The 19148-nt window shown below is 37.6% G+C and overlaps 1 pseudogene; it reads left to right on the top strand.

Annotated features, from left to right (window-relative positions):
- Positions 1-1780: 1780 nt before the first annotated feature.
- The window catches only part of LOC136133520 (uncharacterized), an 81446-nt pseudogene continuing 64078 nt past the window's right edge, over positions 1781-19148 (top strand).

Here is a 19148-nt window from a genome sequence, read left to right as displayed (position 1 = left end):
GCCTTTGGGAAGTGATTAAATCCTGAGGATGGAACCCTCATGAATGGGATCAGTGCACTTATTAAAGAGACCCAGAGAGCTCTCTTGCCCCTCCCACCGAATGATGTTACAGGAGACAATGGCCATCTATAAACAAGAAGCTGCCTCTCACCAGACACTGAATCTGCTACACCCTAACTTTAGACTTCCCAGACTCCAGCATTGTGAGTAATACATTTCTCTTGTTATTATGCCACCCAGTCTATGGTATTTTGTCATAGCAATTCAAACAGCCTAAGACCAAATTTAACGGCAAAAACAGTCTTTTTAACAAATGTATGTTAGGACACCTGGATATCCACATGCAAAAGAATGAAGCTGGACTCCTTTCTCACAACCCACACAGTTCAAATAAAAGTGAATCAAAGAGCTACATTTAAGAGATAAAACTATGAAACTCTTAGAAGAATACATATATATCTTCATGAATTTGTATTATGAAGAAGTCTCTTATATATAACATAAAAAAATCAACCAAAGAAAAAAATAGATAAATTAGACTTAATCACATTGAAAATCTTTTGTTCTTCAAAAGACAATATAAAGAGAGTGAAAAGACAACTCCAGGAATTGAAGAAATATTTGCAAATCACATATCTGATAAGAATCTGGCATCCATAGTATATAAAGAAGTGTTACAACACAATAATAAAAAGATAAATAACCCAATGTAAAATGGATTTGAATAGCCATTTTTCCAATGAAGATACACAGATGGCAAATAAGTACATTAAAAGATGCTCAATATCATTAGTCAATAGGGAAATATAAATCAAAAGTGCAATGTTATACCACTTCACATACACTGGGATGACTATTACAAAAGGCAAACAATTAGAAATCTTGGGTATAGATAAATTGGGACCTTAACATACTGTTGGTGGGCCTGTAAAATGATGCATCCATTCTGGAAAACAGTCTGATAATTCCTCAGAAGATTAAACTGAGTTACCATATGACCCAGCAATTCTATTCCTAGGTACATACACGAGATATGAAAACATATGCACACCAAAAAACTTTACTTGGAGAGACTTTCAAGATGGTGGAGGAGTAAGAAATGGAGATCACCTTCCTCCCTACAGATGGATCAAAAATGCATCTACACGTGGAAAAACTCCTACAGAACACCTACTGAATGCTGGCAGAAGACCACAAACTTCCGAAAAGGCAAGAAAATCCCCACGTACCTGGGTAGGGCAAAAGAAAACAGGAAAAACAGAGACAAAAGAATAGGGACGGGATCTGCACCAGTGGGAGGGAGCTGTGAAGGAGGAAAGGTTTCTACACACTAGGAAGCCCCTTCACTGGCAGGGATGGGGCGGAGCTTCAGAGCTACAGAGGAGAGTGTAGAGACAGGGGTGCAGAGGGCAAAGCAGAGAGATTCCCGCACAGAGGATCGGTGCTGACTGGCACTCACCAGCCTGATATGCTTGTCTGCTCACCCACCAGGGCAGGAGGGGGCTGGGAGCTGAAGCATGGGCTTCAGAAATCAGACCCCAGGGAGAGGACAGGGGTTGGCTGCATGAAGACAGCCTGAGGGGGTTAGAGCGCCACAGCTAGCCAGGAGGGAGTACGGGAAAAAGTATGGACCTGCAGGAAACGCAAGAGACCATTGTCTCAGGGTGCATGAGGAGTGTGGCTTCCTGCTCCATGTGCCCACAGACGACAGAGCACCACCTAAGCAAGCTCCAGAGATGGACATGAGCTGTGGCTATCATCTTGGACCCCAGAGGTGGGCATGGACCGCTATCGCTGCCGCCACGTCCACAAAGGATCCTGTGTGCAAGCACAGGTCACTACCCACAACCTCCTGGGAGACTGTGCAGCACACCACTGCCAGGGTCCCATGATCCAGGGACAACTTCTCCTGGAGAACACACGGTATGCCTCAGCCTGTTGCAAATTCACACCGACCTCTGCCGCCACAGGTACACCCCGTGTTCCAACTGTGACTACCATACCCTCCCTCTCCTTAGCCAGAGTGAGCAAGAGAGCCCTAATCAGCCACTGTTTTAACCTCCTCCTGTCTGGGTGGGGAACAGATGTCTGAGGGCAGCCTACATGCAGAGGCAGGGCCAAAACGAAAGCTGAGCCCCAGGAGCTGTGCAAACAAATAAGAGAAAGGGAAATTTCTCCATGCAGCCTTAGGAGCAGCAGACTAAATCCCCGCAATTGGCTTGGTAAACCCTGCAACTATGGAATACCTGAATAGACAACAAGTGTTCCCAAAATTGAGGTGGGGGATTTGGGGAGCAACTGTGGACTTGGGGTTTGCTTTCAGCGTTTGATTTGTTTTTAGTTTTATGTTTATCCTAGTTTAGATTTTAGTGCTTGTTTTCATTTGTGGGTTTGTTTACTGGTTGGGTTGCTCTTTTCCTTTTTCTCTTTTGTCTGTTTAGTTTTGCTTTAACCAATTTTGTGGGGGTTATGTCTGTTCATTTTTTTTTTTTCTTTTCTTCCTTTTCTTCTGAGCCATGCGGCTGGCAGAGTCTTTGTGCTCTGGCCAGGTGTCGGGCCTGAACCTCCAAAGTAGGAGAGCTGAGTCCAGAGACCTCCCGGCTCCATGTAATGTTAATTGGCGAGAGCTCTCCCAGACATCTCCATCTCAACACTAAGACCCAGTTCCATCCAATGGCCAGCAAGCTCTAGTGATGGACACCCCATGACAAACAACTAGCAAGACAGGAACATAACCCCACACATTACCAGAGAGGCTACCTAAAATCATACTAAGTTCACAGACACCCCAAAACCCACCACCAGATGCAGCCCTGCCCACCAGAAGGACAAGATACAGCCCCACCCACCACAACACAGGCATCAGTCCTCCCCACCAGGAAGCCTATACAAGCCACTGATCCAACCTCACCCACTGGGGGCAGACACCAGAAATAAGAGGAACTATGAACCTGCAGGCTGCAAAAAGGAAACCCCAAGTACAGTAAGTTAAACAAAATGAAAAGACAGAGAAATACACAGAAGATGAAGGAGGAAGGTAAATCTCCAAAATTTACAAGCATCCCATGCAGCTCAATATCAAAAAAAACAAACAACCCAATCCACGATTGGACAGAAGACCTAAATAGACATTTCTCCAAAGAAGACATACAGGTGGCCAACAAACACATGAAAAGGTGCTCAATATCACTAATTGTTAGAGAAATGCAAATCAAAACCACAATGAGATATGGCCATCATCAAAATATCTATAAGCAATAAATGCTGGAGAGGGTGTGGAGAAAAGGGAACCCTCTTGCACTGTTGGTGGGAATGTAAATTGATACAGCCACTCTGGAGAACAGCATGGATGTTCCTTAAAAAATGAAAAATAGAACTACCATATGACCCAGCAATCCCACTGCTGGGTATATACCCTGAGAAAACCATAATTCAAAAAGATACATGTACCACAATGTACATTGCAGCTCTGTTTACAATAGGCAGGACATGGAAGCAACCTAAGTGTCCATCGACAGATGAATGGATAAAGAAGATGTGGCACATATATACAGTGGAATATTACTCAGCCATAACAAAAAATGAAATTGAGTTATTTGTAGTGAGGTGATGGACCTAGAGTGTCATACAGAGTGAAGTAAGTCAGAAAGAGAAAAACAAATACCATATGGGATGGTTGCTCAAGAGGGAGGGACTATGGTGATATATGTATACATATAGCTGATTCACTTTGTTATACAGAAGAAAGTAACACAACATTGTAAAGCAATTATACCGCAATAAAGATGTAAAAAAAAAATTACTTGAAAGTTCATAAGAGCATTACTCTTAATATCCAAAATGTGGAAACAGCTCAGATGTTCAACTGCTGAATGGCTAAATGATTGTGTGGAATATTACTCAGCTATACAAAGGTGAATAAAATACTGATTCATGCTAGAATGTGGATGGACCTTTAAAGGATTATGCACAGTGAAAGAAGCCCAACAAAAATGGCCACATACTGTGTGGCTCCAATTACATGAAATGTATAATATAGGAAAATGCATAGAAAGAGCTAATAATTATCTGTATATTGTCTTTCTATCATTATAAAATGAACAGTGATCAGGAAGTGTCACTATTGGAGGTTTTGAACTCAGAAGTCTCATGAAGACATGTCAAATAAGGTGCTTTACTTATTTTTTTAAGTTGTGTTGTGGAAAATTGAAGAGGAAATGGGAAATATTTCAGATGAAGATAATAGTACATTCAAAGAACACAAAAGGAACTAGATTAGTGGGAATTCTCAATTTTTAGTTAATTGACTAGTTACCTCAGATATTGGAAGTTTAAAAAATGCAGGTGTCTAAACTTAACTCATACAGAGTGAAGTAAGTCAGAAAGAGAAAAACAAATACCATATGTTAACACATATATATGGAATCTAAAAAAAAAAAATGGTTATGAAGAACCTAGGGGCAGGACAGGAATAAAGACGCAGATGTAGAGAATGGACTTGACACAGGGAGGGGGAAGGGTAAGCTGGGACGAAGTGAGAGAGTGACATGGACATATATACACTACCAAACGTAAAATAGATAGCTAGATGGAAGCAGCCGCATAGCACAGGGAGATCAGCTCAGTGCTTTGTGACCACCTAGAGGGGTGGGATAGGGAGGGTGGGAGGGAGACACAACAGGGAGAAGATATGGCGATATCTGTATATGTATAGAGGATTCACTTTGTTATAAAGCAGAATCTAACATACCATTGTAAAGCAATTACACTACAATAAAGATGTTAAAAAAGAAAAAGGGTTAATGAATTACAACTTATGTAAGAATTTATGATAGGAGGGTCCTTGGATTCTCTATTTGTGAAAATGTTTCTCAGGTATGTCTAATGTGCAATGACCTATAGGAATCATTCCTATAACCTGTCTTCTAGAGGGCAGGAATCAGGCTGTACTTATATGTTTATCTTTCAAACTAAGTCCAGAGTAGTTTTTCAATAGAATATAAACCGAAGTTCACACCATAACAATATACACATGGACAGGTAAAAGTAACCTTCCCATTATTTAAGCAGGAGGGTCAATTTATATCAAAGACTTTGGCCAGAAATAACTCCTTACTACTCAAGTTACTAAACGGATAGCCAATTGCAAAATTCCTACTGATCCTATCATATGGCTTTATTTTTAACCAGTAAACTCTACTGATTTGGCTTTCTTTTTTTTTTTTTTTTCAGATCTGAGTCTGAGCATCTGTATACCTTATTAATGCCATTACTTTCCATATTTCAATGCATTTTATGGGAACCTGTCATTAACAGTATAAAAAACTAATTGCAAGTTTCATGCCACATTAATTTCCCCCATAAACAAACATCTGAGAATTAAAACATATGCTAATAGAGAACTGGTAATTTTATCCACATACCTACCAAGACAGATGGAAGTCACCTCAGACAGAATTTTGATAAGGAGGACTGAAAACCAAAACCCTCCTTTGCAAGGTCTTGACAAGTTCTATGTGATCTTTTGTCATAGTTACAACTTCAGGTGCCATTTTCCTACAGCTTACCTTTATTTTTGAACTCATATTTCCTGATGAAATATAGATATTTTAAGTAAAGAACAGGCCTTTGTGATGACTTCAATCTAACTCAAACACATGGCTTTGATTCTTATACTCGTGGGCTAATGGTTGTCTGAAGACATCACCAGTCCTTCCTCCTGGCTCACACTGGTGAAAGTCTATGTCAGCTGGAACAAATCACTCTCTCTACTCTTCAGTTAATTAAAATATACATTTTTTGAGTATTCTTTTGGAGGGTTCTCCAAGAATGGATGTCATATACAACCTGACTCAGATAAAGGTATTTTCTGATAAGTGAGTACCCACATATATTTTCTAGTCCACTTTAGAGCAAACAGAATGATACATTTCTTTGTTGATGAAAAAGGAGAACAATAGTTAGGCATGACACTGTTTTCATTTTTATCATTGGAAACCTAAAGAAGGTACTATGAGGATAAATCTATACACATTTTTAGGTTGATAAATTTGACTATTATTTCCCTTTCAAATAACTATTTACAGTTTTGAATGATTTTCCCCCCCAACAGGATTGAACAATTTAGGGAAAAATGGCTGAACTGGCTTTCGGTAGATACATAAATTTGCAAGGGTGAAAGATAAAGAAGAACAAAGGAACTTTACAGATTCTATTTAACCATTCTAAAATACCTGCAATTGAAAAGAAATATCCAAACTGTAAGTAACGATTGAAAGCTGGTTTGATTTAGTTGAATGTTACAGAGTATGCATATATCCATACACTGCTTGCCAAACATACATGTGCCTTTCCCTCAAAGCCCAGTATTCTTGCACTGGCATGTTCATGTGTCCAGTTCTTGCCAACTGACTCAGGAAAAAACGACAAGTATCTATCGTAGGCCAGAACATAGAGAATAGGTGTGATTTCTCTCAGCACTTTTTTCTCTTCCTCTTGTCACCCTGGAAACACACACAGTGAGACTGCAAGACCCTGAATGGTGCATGAAATAAACATCATGTGCTGAGCTCCTGAGACTGGGACATTAATTTTTTATTCAGCATAACCTCGTTTATCTAGATTGACACAAATATATGTTAAATTTGGAATAAAAAAAAAAAAAACAGAGTTTGGGCTTCCCTGGTGGCACAGTGGTTGAGAATCTGCCTGCTAATGCAGGGGACACAGGTTCGAGCCCTGGTCTGGGAAGATCCCACACGCCGCGGAGCAAATGGGCCCGTGAGCCACAACTACTGAGCCTGCGCGTCTGGAGCCTGTGCTCCACAACAAGAGAGGCCGCGATAGTGAGAGGCCCGCATGCCACGATGAAGAGTGGCCCCCGCTTGCCACGACTAGAGAAAGCCCTTGCACAGAAACGAAGACCCAACACAGCCAAAAATAAATAAAACAAAAATAAATAAGAAGACCCCAAGATCACTATTAAAAACACAAACAAACAAACAAAAAAAACCCTGAGTTTGAGTCTCAACTCCCTTATAATCTTTATGATCTTCACAGTGCCAGGCAACTCAGGTGAACAACTTCTCAATGAAGTTAATGCTCACTAAATATCTACTTCTTCTCATATATCTCAGCCTAAATTGTACTTAGTTTGCAGTCATATGACTAATTCTGGTTAATGGACTGAGAACAGCAATGGCATGCATTCCTTACCATCAGAGGTAATAAAGAACTGCTATTCCTCCTTCATTTCTCTTTCCCTCTGTCATGAGGATCCAGAAGCCAAATGTTTCAGGTGGTATGAGCTCTAAGATAGAGGACCATGGCTTGAACCACAATGGGCTCTGAATGATTGAGAAATCATCAATAGAAATTAGTTTAAGCCATTGGGATTTTATGGCTTATTTTTAAGCTCAGCATAGACTGGCTTATCCTCATTAATTAAATGGTCTTTTTTTAATGTCATTCTTTGATTCCCTTAATCACTACCATATTTTCTATAGCAGTGGCTCTCTAAGTGTGATCTGCAGACTTGGGTTGAATCAAAAAATGTGTGTTACCAGTTAGCAATTAGATAAATATAGAAACTGAGTGTAAGACTGTAGACATTTTTTATAGCAACTGAATATTTCCATGACACCTAAATATGTGTGATCATGGTTTCAGCTACTCATTTATATTGTATTTCACATGTTTTGTTATGGTTCATTCTATTATATTAGTCCATGACATGTTTAAGGAATAATAAGGAAACTGGCCTCTATAACATATCAGACATTTGGAACTGTTGAATGAATGAATTAAAATGCCTGTGTTCCTCATATACAGAGATATAGTTTAGCATGATTTAAAATGAGATTTATCATTTCTGCTAAATGTGATATATACTCAAATAATGTAAATAGCATACCAGAAAGCACAGAGAAGATAGAAAAACAAAGACAGAAAGAAATAAAAAGTCACCAAAATTTCATTGTAATTAACATTTTAGTGAATTCTTGATATCTACTAACACACACACACACACACACACACACACACACATACAGCCTTTCAAGTATTAACTTAGTTGTACTATAGTAGACAATTTACGCAGTATGCCTTTTCAGTCAAATATATATCATCGACAAATTTACCTGTCACAAACTTCAATTTTACTCATAATTATTGACATAAACATAGTTTTTTGTTTTGTTTTGTTTTTTGCTGTACATGGGCCTCTCACTGTTGTGGCCTCTCCTGTTGCGGGGCACAGGCTCCAGACGTGCAGGCCCAATGACCATGGCTCACGGGCCTAGCCACTCCACAGCATGTGGGATCTTCCTGGACTGGAGCACGAACCCGTGTCCCCTGCATTGGCAGGCGGACTCTCAACCACTGTACCACCAGGGAAGACCATAAACATATTTTTTTATTGTATACATATACCATAGTTTATTTATCCAGTCCCTCGTTGATACAGATTTTGGTTATTTCCAACCATTTGTCATCCATGACAGATGGTAAACTTCCATGAATACGTGAATACATGTTTTCACATGCAAATGATGTTCCTGGGGGTAAATTACACAGAATCCCTGAAAATGAGCTTGCTTATCTCACATACCCTATTAATTTATGGTCCTTTTGAACAAAACCCACTTCTTGACCATTTTTTCAAACTAAGAATTTAAAAATATGTATATATTCCTCCTGTTTTGCGTATTAGGGATCCATTTTCTTCATCTACTCATAGGCATACATGTGATACCTAATGGTCAGCAATTACTATAATTGACTTGTATATTATTGGGAACAAGCCAAGGACAAACCCAACTAGCCAGCAAGGCCTGCAGAAACATTCTATTGGATGGTTATAAATCTATGAACTGGATAGTGGCTGTTTTGTATCTCTCCCTTGGCCAGCAGGTGTAATGGGATGGGACTAAATGTACCTCAGTGAGCCCACACATTTATGATCCACCTGTTCAAGTAGGAAGGAATGAGGCAGGTGGGATTCTTCATGCTACAATAGGGCTTAGATAGAAGCAAATGGAAATGATGATTTTAATCATCTTTGCAGAGCTATAACTCATATTTTTAATTCATATTAAAATTACACTCACACTGTCATGAAAGCTATGGCTAATAAAGAATGAACTTTTAAAAAATTATTTTTCTTTAATTTAACATATCTTTTCATGAAATTTTGCATCTAGTGGAGGCCGAGGCCCCAGGTGAGTCTAGCTGGCACAACGGTGGTGGAGGGCAGCAGCTGGTAGGCACTACAGCCTGTTGGCAGAGACCAGGTGCAGCAGCTACTGTGTGGATTAGGAGACAGCAAGGCACTCACAGAGGTCAAGAACATCTGCTGTGACAGCCTGGAGAACTTGGAGCTGTAGGACAAGCTCAACACGGAGAGGTCTGGCACCCTCATCCTCAAAATGGAAGACTTTGAACTAAGCAAAGTCTGTGGTGGGCTGCCCCCTCTCCCCCACCTCCCCAAATCAAAGAGGGAAATCAAGACAGCACAAATATGAATGTGGATAAATACTGGCTTCCCTAAGCCTGCAGCTTAGATTTCTAAATAACCCCCTGAACTCTAGGAGGGATGCTACACAGCCAAGGCCAACATCTTTGCCCTGGGCATTATCATCTGGGCAATGATAGAAAAAATCACTTTCATGGACTCTGAGATCAAGAAGGAACTCCTGAGGTCCTGACCAAGATCTCCCTGTTGGTGAGGTACTGCTAGATAACGCAAAGATGGAGTAGCATATCTCCCAGAAATTCAGGATTCCCATGTCTGAGGGGACCAAGGAACTCTTTAAAGAAGTTAGCTGCTAAATCAGAGACCTGCCTGATACCTTTGAACTTGAAACCAGAATGGACCAGGTCACATGTGCTGCTTCAAATTCAGGGCAAAACATCCTGGGTGTTTTTAAAGTAGGTGAGTATATTTTTGTTTGGCATGTACACTTAAGACTGGATTCTTCATCCTGGGCCCTGTGGATTTGGGAGGGAATGCAGGGTTGAAGAGAAAATGTGCTTGTCATCAATGGTGCCCCAAATCTGAATGAGGGGATATGTGGGAATATTTGAGTATGAGTTGGAAAGTCTAAAGAAGCCTTCTGAGTGGAGGTTGCATTTGAGCTGAGTTATTTTTAGAAATGCTTTTTTATAATCAATTAATGAACGCTTACTGTAGAAAATGCAAAAAAAAATAAGAAGGTTGGTTAGTTTATTTGACCTGAAGAACAAATTGGAAGTTTAAATGATACAGTATTATTGTCTTCTTTAAACAGAAGAGGACATTGTCTTCCTTAATTACATAGCATGTAAAGGGCACTCCAAGTTCTTTCCCTCAAATTTCAGGGAGTTTTCTACTACCTCTTTTTATTATGTACATGAAACATTCTATATTAACACATTATTTCAGTGGTATCTGAAAAAAAGGGAAAGAAAAGAAAAAAAATAGACTTGATCTTGATAGGAAACACCAGGAAAAGGATATTCATTCCATAGAGAGGAAACATTTATTGGCCAAAGACCCATTTTGCAGCTGTGGAAATAATTATGGGAGGAATATATGTGAAGGAATATAGGAGGATCCCAGGAGTTATAATTGTAAAGACTGAGAGCTTTTATCTGGAACTTGGAGTCTTACTGCTTTTTCATTGTGTAACTGGAAGTTTCTACTCTTTGATCAGTATCTCCTCATTTCCTCCACCCCTCAGACTCTACTACTTACGAGTTTAGCTTTTTTAGATTCCATGTATAAATGTGGTCATACAGTATTTGTCTTTTCTGACTTATTTGACTTAGCATAATGCCCTAAAGGTCCATCCACATGGTCACAAAAAAGCAGGATTTCCTTCTTTTTTAGGGCAGAAAACCTATTGTGTGTATTTATACCTATATCTATCTATATCTATGTAGATAAAGAGAGGTAAATATTTCACATTTTCTTTATTCATCCATCTTTCCATGGACACTTAGGTTGTTTCCATGTCTTAACTATTGTGACTAATGCTGCACTGAACTTGGAGGTGCAGATATCTCTTCTAGATCCTGATTCATTTCCTTTGGATATATAACCAGAATGTGATGTTTGGATGTATGTTTAGCTTTTTAAGAAAATTTCATACTGCTTTCTAGAGTGGCTATACAAATTTATATCTCCACCAACAGTACATAAATGTTGTCTTTTCTCCTCATCCTTGCCAATCTTGTCTTTTTGATAATAGCCATACTAACAGGTATAAGATAGTATCTGGTGGTTTGATTTGCATTTCCCTGATTATTAGTGGCGCTGAGAACCTTTTCCTGTACCAGTTTGTCATTCATATGTTTTCTTTGGAAAAATACCTATTCAAGTCCCCTGCCCATTTTTAAATTACATTACTTTATTTATGTATTTATTTATGTATGTATTTATTTATTTGATATTGAGTTGTATGAGTTCTTTATATTTCAGATATATAGGTTGTAAATATTTTCTCCCATTCAGTAGGTTGCCTCTTAATTCTATTGTTTGCTTTGCAGAAGCATTTTAGTTTGATATACTCTCCTTGTTTATCTTTGCTTTTGATGCTTGCACTTTTATCATATCTAAAACAATCATTGCTAACACCAAGGCTGAGAACTTTTTCCTATGCTTTTTTTCTAGGAGTTTTATAGTTTTAGATTTTACGTGTAAGTCATTAGTCTATTTTGAGTGAATAGTGGTCCAGTTTCATTCTTCTACATGTGATTATCCAGTTTTGCCAATACCATTTATTGAAGGGACTAGCCTTTCCCTATTATATATTCTTGGCTCCTTTGTCAAAAATTAGTTGACCATATATGCATGGGTTTATTTCTAGGGTCTCAATCTTTTCCACTGGTCTATGTGTCTGTTTTTATGCTAGTACCATACTGTTTTGATTACTCTAGGTCTCCATGGCATTTGGGTCTGCAAGGCAGACTGGGGTGTTGGTGCATGCTGGGAGCCTGGGTTCTTGAGAGCCAGCCTAGCTCTAGGGTGGTTCTGAAGCCTGCATCTGCAAGGCTGGAGTCTGGGTCCATGACAACTGGCCTAGCACTGAGACAGAGGAGGATTCTAGGTCTCTGGGAGCTGGTCTGGAGGCTGGGTCCATGGAGGTCAGCCTGGTACTGTGGTAGGCTGTGAGCTTAGGACCACAAGAGACCACCTGGGCCCTGGAACTATGGGGGCCTGACTGGTGCTGGGGTGGGCTGGGAGCCTGACATCATAGGAGCCAGTGCTGCTGGTGCAGGCCTGGTGCTGGGCTCCTTGCAGTGAGGTCAAGTGGAAGGTGTCTTTCTCCATGCTGGGCTGACTGGGTCTAGAGTGGGGGTCACAGAGGTAATGTGAACTTATCTTTGCTACTTTCTTTAATGTGTCTGTTATCTGTGCTCCACCCAAGTGATGCAATCCCTAACTCCTGGAATCCTTAGTGCCTGTGAAGGCATTTTCATGGGCAGATATTTCTTCAATGATATCTCTGGGAGAAGACGAGTACTAGAAATTCCTATATCCCTATCTTGCTGACTCCAGAAATGTGTTTTTTGTGGGGATTTTTTTTTGTTATTTGTTTGTTTGTTGCCAACCAAGTCATGAACTGATTCACATTGTCCTTACCCCTTCCTGTTTCCTTTGATGCTGGAAGCATCTTACATACTTAGATACACATTTTAACATTTATGGCTCTCCCTCATGTCCTGCATCTATAGAGCAGAAAACACTGTATTAAGTTGATCATAATATCAGTTAGTAAAAGATTAATGTATAATGTTCAACCACAATAGAGATTTCAGATTATCACTACATGACACTACTTATAAGGTACAAGTGTGGTGGTGTTGGGGAGATGAGGAGGGTCAATGGGGAATAAATACTGAAGCATGAATCTTTGACTTGATGAAAACAATTGCTCAAAAGAAATTCTAAAATAGCTACAAACCTAGGCAAATTATTCTTAGTAATTTATAATGTCAGCCTGAACTCCCTGTATGATAAATTTTATGTGTGTAACTGCTGCTTGGTAGAGCATATAATTTAGGTAAAACTTATATCCTTTAAGTATTAATAGCTATACATCTCTTTCTCTGGCTCCCTATCACGTCTTTCAGACTTCCATGATGCCATGTCCATACTCTTAGTCTCCTTCATAATTTTATAAACTTTAATTTTTCCTCTTTCCAGAGTGGATAGTAACAAAGTTTCAGTCTGTTCTAAGCAAAATCCTGTCCTGTCTTCATCATTACAGTAACCTCACAACAAAATTGTTCATTTTCATATGTTTTTACTATAGTCTTGCATAGAGTCTGAGAATGGCAGACTCAGTGACGTGTCCTTAGCAACTTCCTTGTTTTGAATAACAAAATTTTAAAAATTCATAAATTGAATCTATATCATATCATATGGTTGATGACTAAGCTTGGACTGAATTCTGAGGTCTAGAAAGGATCCCTTTCTCTTCCCTGCCTTAGATTGATTGGAATTATGATGAGATCAGAGTAAGCATTAAATCAGAGCGTTCCTCAATTCAACCCCAACTCTCTGCTTTCCAGGAATAGCTTTTTTGAAGAAATAGTGCTGTTTTGGATTCTGCATTCAGATGGCAATGAAAATTGAGAACTTATCTGATCATCTCAGAATCTTCCCAAGTGTTTGTTTTGAGCACTAAGAAATAACTTTTAAGGCCAGACATGTGGTAGTGGAAGGCACAGGCAGCTTTTCTAAATTGACTCTTGCTCGCATAAGACAAACTGGTTTGCCACGTGACGTTTAAAACCATTCAGTGATTTTATAAAGCAAATATTTCTATTACCGAGAAAGGATTGCTCATCATGCTGTGATCCTGAGTGTGTAATCTCCTAAAATTACTATTCCCCTTCTGGATTTAGGTGTTAGAAACACACACAGGCATTATATATTAATTTAGAAGTCAGTTCTTAAAGGTCTTAAATGGATGAATCCCTACCCCTACCTCTTGGTTTGAGTGACCCCCATACCTATATATCTTTTAGTCTGGCACCACAAAGCCAATATCCTGCAAAGAAAATGATCACATTATCAAATTACATAGACTGTATCGATTAGCAAATATGACAATGCTTATTTGTGCTTATGAGGAGACAGTTTTGACATCTAAATAGCCAAAAATATTACATCCTATATCTTTGGCTTTAAATAATTACTCCAATTTCAGGGTGAATCTATCTTCACCCCCACTCCTTTAAATTTTTTTTTTTTAGTTATAAAATTAAGTCATTAGTGTCTTTAATATCTCTCCAGTGGTATCAATATTTTTCTTCTTCAACTATAATATGAGTAATTAAGCCCAGCAGGACACATTTATTCTTTTTTTTTTAAATAAATTATAACTATGATGGTTGTTGAATCTGGACTCTCAAACTCAAAGAAGCTAACTAAATGCCAGGGAGACAGTGGAAGAAGATTGGGTGATTTAGTTGAGCAATGACTCTTTGATTAGAAAGAAAATGGCACCCATAGGCAATATGTACCTAGGGGATTGGGTGATGGTAGTGTGTGTGTGTGTGTGTGTGTGTGTGTGTGTGAGATTAGATTATTATATAACAAATACTCCTTTCCCTCTGGTTGACCACAATGGAAAGTGTACTTTCCTTTGCTTTTAATTTTGGGCTTTGCCAGTAACTTACTTTAGCCAACAGAATGGACAACAAAGAGAAGCTCCAAATAGCTGCACAGCAGTGCTTAATTTTTCTAGCTGTCTGCATTTCACCATCCTAATGAGGATAAGAGTTACATAAAGTAGATTATGATCTAACATGCAACTTGGAACCAAGCAAAGTTGAGCTCTGCTTAATTAGTCATATTCTAGTTGACCCACAGAAACATGAGTGAAATGTTTATTGTTGTATATCACTAAATTTTATAGAGTTCTAATTATGCAGAGTTATTGTGAAAATAGCTAATATGATGAACATTGCTTTATTTTTAACATCCATCTGCCAATAGAAGTTTCTCTAACTGATTATAGTACTGATTATGAGCATCAACTAGAGTCAAATAATAATCTATGTTCAGATTCTTGTTCCTCTGCTTATTAGTGCCTGTGGGACTTTGGAGCTTAACCTACATTAGGCTAGAGTTCTAATTCACAAAATTCAGATAGTGATACCTATCCCATGGCGTTTTTCTATATTAAATATGACAACATTTGTCAACTGTGAACAAAATATCTGAATCATGGGATGCAATACATAGTAGTCATTCTTATCATTTTGATTACTTATACTGAGTGTATACGCATATGAAATTAAAATGTATTTCTTTTAATATAGCACTACACTCCTAACCAAATTATCTGAGCTCTCAGTTACCTGTCTGCTAAGTGAGCCATTTGTCTGCAAATATACATCAACCAGTAGGTATTTCATTTGCAAGATTAAGACACAGGAGGGATTAATATGCCTTAAAGGGCCACTTCTAGAAAGTTCAATTTATTTGCATAGCAGCAAAAATGCCAGACCAGGCCAATTTTGCTATCATAAAATTTAGACATTAAGTCCCTTCATAAGATATGGTGAAGTGACATCACCATATCTCAAGCATAAATATTGCATTGGAAGTATATTCAAAATATGTATTTTTTCTTACTAGAAGAGGAAAATCAATATTTAAATATTTTTCTTTGGTATCTTGTTAACAAATGTTGAATGGATAATTTATAATATTTTGTTTAGTCTTACAGGGTTACTGGTGTTAAAATTACTTTCTTTTTTCCATAAAACTGCCTTTGCTCTTTCATCAAATATAAGTTGACTATATTTGTGTGATTCTATTTCTGGACCCCCATTCTGTTCAATTGATGTATTTGTCTAGTCTTTCACCATTGCCACAAAGTCTTGATCACTGTAGTTAGTCTTGAATTCATACAATCTGTATTGTCTTGGCTCTTCTGGGTTTTGCTTTTCCATATAAACTTCAGAATTAGTTTATTGATAACCACAAAATAAATTGCTAGGATTTTGATTGGGATTGTACTGTATCTATAGATCAAGTTAGAAACAATAGACTCCTAACAATGTATCTATATCCATGATCATGGAATATTTCTCCATTTATTTAGATCTTTGATTTATTTCATCAGTTTTATAGTTTTCCTCATACAGCTCTGTGATTTGTACATAAATTGTTAGAGTTATATCTATTTCAATTTTTTGTTATTGCTAATGAAAACAGTGTTGTGTTTTTAATTCCAAATTCAATTGTTCATTGCTGTCATATAAGAAACAAATCGAATTTTAAAAATTGACCTCATATCCTGCAACTATGCTATAACTGCTTATTAGTTCAAGGGGATATTGTTTGTGTGTGTCAATTCTTTGGGATTTTTTTACATAAACAATCATATCATCTGTGAAAAAAGACAGATTTATTTCTTACTTCCCAGTCTGTATGTCTTTTATTTCCTTTTCTTGTCTTTTTGAATTAGTTAGGATTGTAGGGGGAAAACAACTAGTGTCTTACCATTAAGTATGATGTTACCTCTAGGTTTTTTTGCTCTTTTTTTTTTTTTGCGGTATGTGGGCCTCTCAGTGTTGTGGCCTCTCCCGTTGCGGGAGCACAGGCTCCAGACGCGTAGGCTCAGCGGCCATGGCTCACGGGCCCAGCTGCTCCGCAGCATGTGGAATCTTCCCAGACCAGGGCACGAACCCGTGTCCCCTGCATCAGCAGGTGGACTCTCAACCACAGCACCACCAGGGAAGCCCTGGTTTTTTTGTAGATGGTCTTTATCCAGTTGAAGAAGGTCCTTCCATCCCTGGCTTGCTAAAGTCAAATATTTATTCATGATAATAACTTTCAAGGAACTGGTCCATTTCATCTAACTTATCAAATTTGGGGTAAGGATTTGTTCATAATCTTCCTTTATTATCATTTTAATGACCAGGAGATGATTTGTGTTGGCCCCAGAATTATCATTTCTAGTAATTTGTATCTTCTGCTTTTTTTTTTTCTCTGTTTAGCTTGGATAAAGTTTTATGGATTCCATTTCTCTTTTCTACAACCAGCTTTTGTTTCATTTATTTTCTCTATTAATATTCTGTTTGCAATTTCCTTGACTTCTATTCTGATTTTTATTATTTTTTTTCTTCCTTTGGATTCAATTTCCTCTACATTTTCAAATTTCTTTAATGTTGAAGTTTAGATTATTGGTTTTAGATTTTCATCTTTTATGATATATGTACTTAATATTATAAATTTATCTCTGTCTACTTTTTCTGTATCACACAAAATTTGAAAAGTTGTATTTTCATTTTCATTTAGTTCAAAATACTTTTTAAAGTTTCCCTGATACTTCCTCCTTTACCCATGTATTACTTCAAAGTATGCTATTTCATATCTAAATATTTTGGGATTTTCTAGCTTCATTCTGTTATAATTTTTAGTTTAATTCTAAAATTCATCTGAGAATATACTTTATATGGTTTCTACTCTTTTAAATATGCTAAGATGTATTTTATGATTCAGGAAGTAGTTTATTTTGGGGAATGTTTCATGTGAGCTTAACAAGAACATGTATTTTGAAGTTGTTGAATGATTTTATAAATGTCAATTAGATTCATTTGATTGATGGTACTTTTCATTTCAACTATATAGTTAATGATTTTCTGCTCCTGGATCTGTCAGTTACAAATATTAGGGCTTAAAGTCTCCAACTATAATAGTGAATTTGTCTGTTTCCCTTTCAGTTCTATCATGTTTTTCCTCATTCATTTTGATGTACAGTTGCTGAGTGAAAAAACATTAAGAATTGTATGCCTACTTGAAGAATTGACCCCTTTATCCGTATGTGATGTTCTCTTTATATCTGATCATTTTTCTTACACTAAAATCTGCTTTGTCTAAAATTAATGTAGCTATTCCTGATTTCTTTTGATTAGTGTTAGCATAATATATTTTCCATCCCTGTGTTTAAAATTAAAGTAGGTTTCTTGTAGACAACATATACATTTTTTGTTTTGTTTTGTTAATCCATTCTGATAGTCTCTATATGCATATTAAGACCATTTATTTTTTAAATGATTATTGATAAAGTTGCTTTAATATTTACCACATTTGTTACTACTATATTTTCTATTTGTTGTCCTGTCTGATTTTTTTTGTTTCTTGTTCATTTTGTTCTGCATTCTGTTTTTAATTGAGCATTTTATGTGATTCAAATTTCTCGCTTCTCTTAGCATATTATATTTCTCAAAATGTTATTACTGGTTGTCCTAGAGTTTGCAATATTCATTTACAGCTAATTTAAATCTACTTTCAAATAAAACTATACCACATCATGATTAGTTCAGGGACCTTATTTCAAATTTCTTCATCTCACCTCTTATAATATTGGTGACATATGTTTCACTTAATCATAATCATCTAAAATATTATTTCAATTATTATTTGGAATAAACTATTATCTAATAGAACATTTATGAATAAGAAACTTTTTTTTAAAATTTCATTTTACCTTTATTTCTTCTCAATTTTGAAAGGTAATTTTGCTGAATCTAGATTTCTAGGATTTTTCTTCTTTTCACATTTTAATATTTCACTCCACTCTCTTCTTGCTTGTATAGTGCCTGAAAAGAAGCCTGGAATAATTTTTATTCTTGTTTCTCCATAAGTAAGGTATTTATTGCCCCTGTCCCCATCCTGGCCTCTTTAAATATTTTCTTTGTCTTTGATGTTCTGAAGTTTAACTTTAAAATGCCTAGGTGTAGATTTTTTTAGTATTTATCTTACTTGGTGTTCTTGGAGCTTCTTATCTTTGTGTCTGTCAAAAATATTAGAAAGTTCTGGAACTTCCCTGGTTGTCCAGTGGTAAAGAATCCACCTTCCGATTCAGGGGGGCAGAATCCATCCCTGGTCGGGGAACTAAGATCCCACATGCTGTGGGGCAACTAAGTCTGCACACCACAACTACTGAGCTCATGCACCTCAATGAGAGAGCCCATGTGCCGCAAACTACAGAGCCCATGTGCTCTGGAGCCCATGTGCCACAACTACAGAGTCCAGGTTCCCTAGAGCCCACATGCCACAATTAGAGAGAGAAAACCTGTACGCCACAACTAGAGAGAAGTCCGAGCACTGCAACTAGAGAGAAGCCCAATTGCCTCAACAAAGA

Source organism: Phocoena phocoena, chromosome 14, assembly GCF_963924675.1.
Source record: "Phocoena phocoena chromosome 14, mPhoPho1.1, whole genome shotgun sequence".
Taxonomy (NCBI): Eukaryota; Metazoa; Chordata; class Mammalia; order Artiodactyla; family Phocoenidae; genus Phocoena; species Phocoena phocoena.
This window is presented reverse-complemented; position numbering and strand designations above follow the sequence as displayed.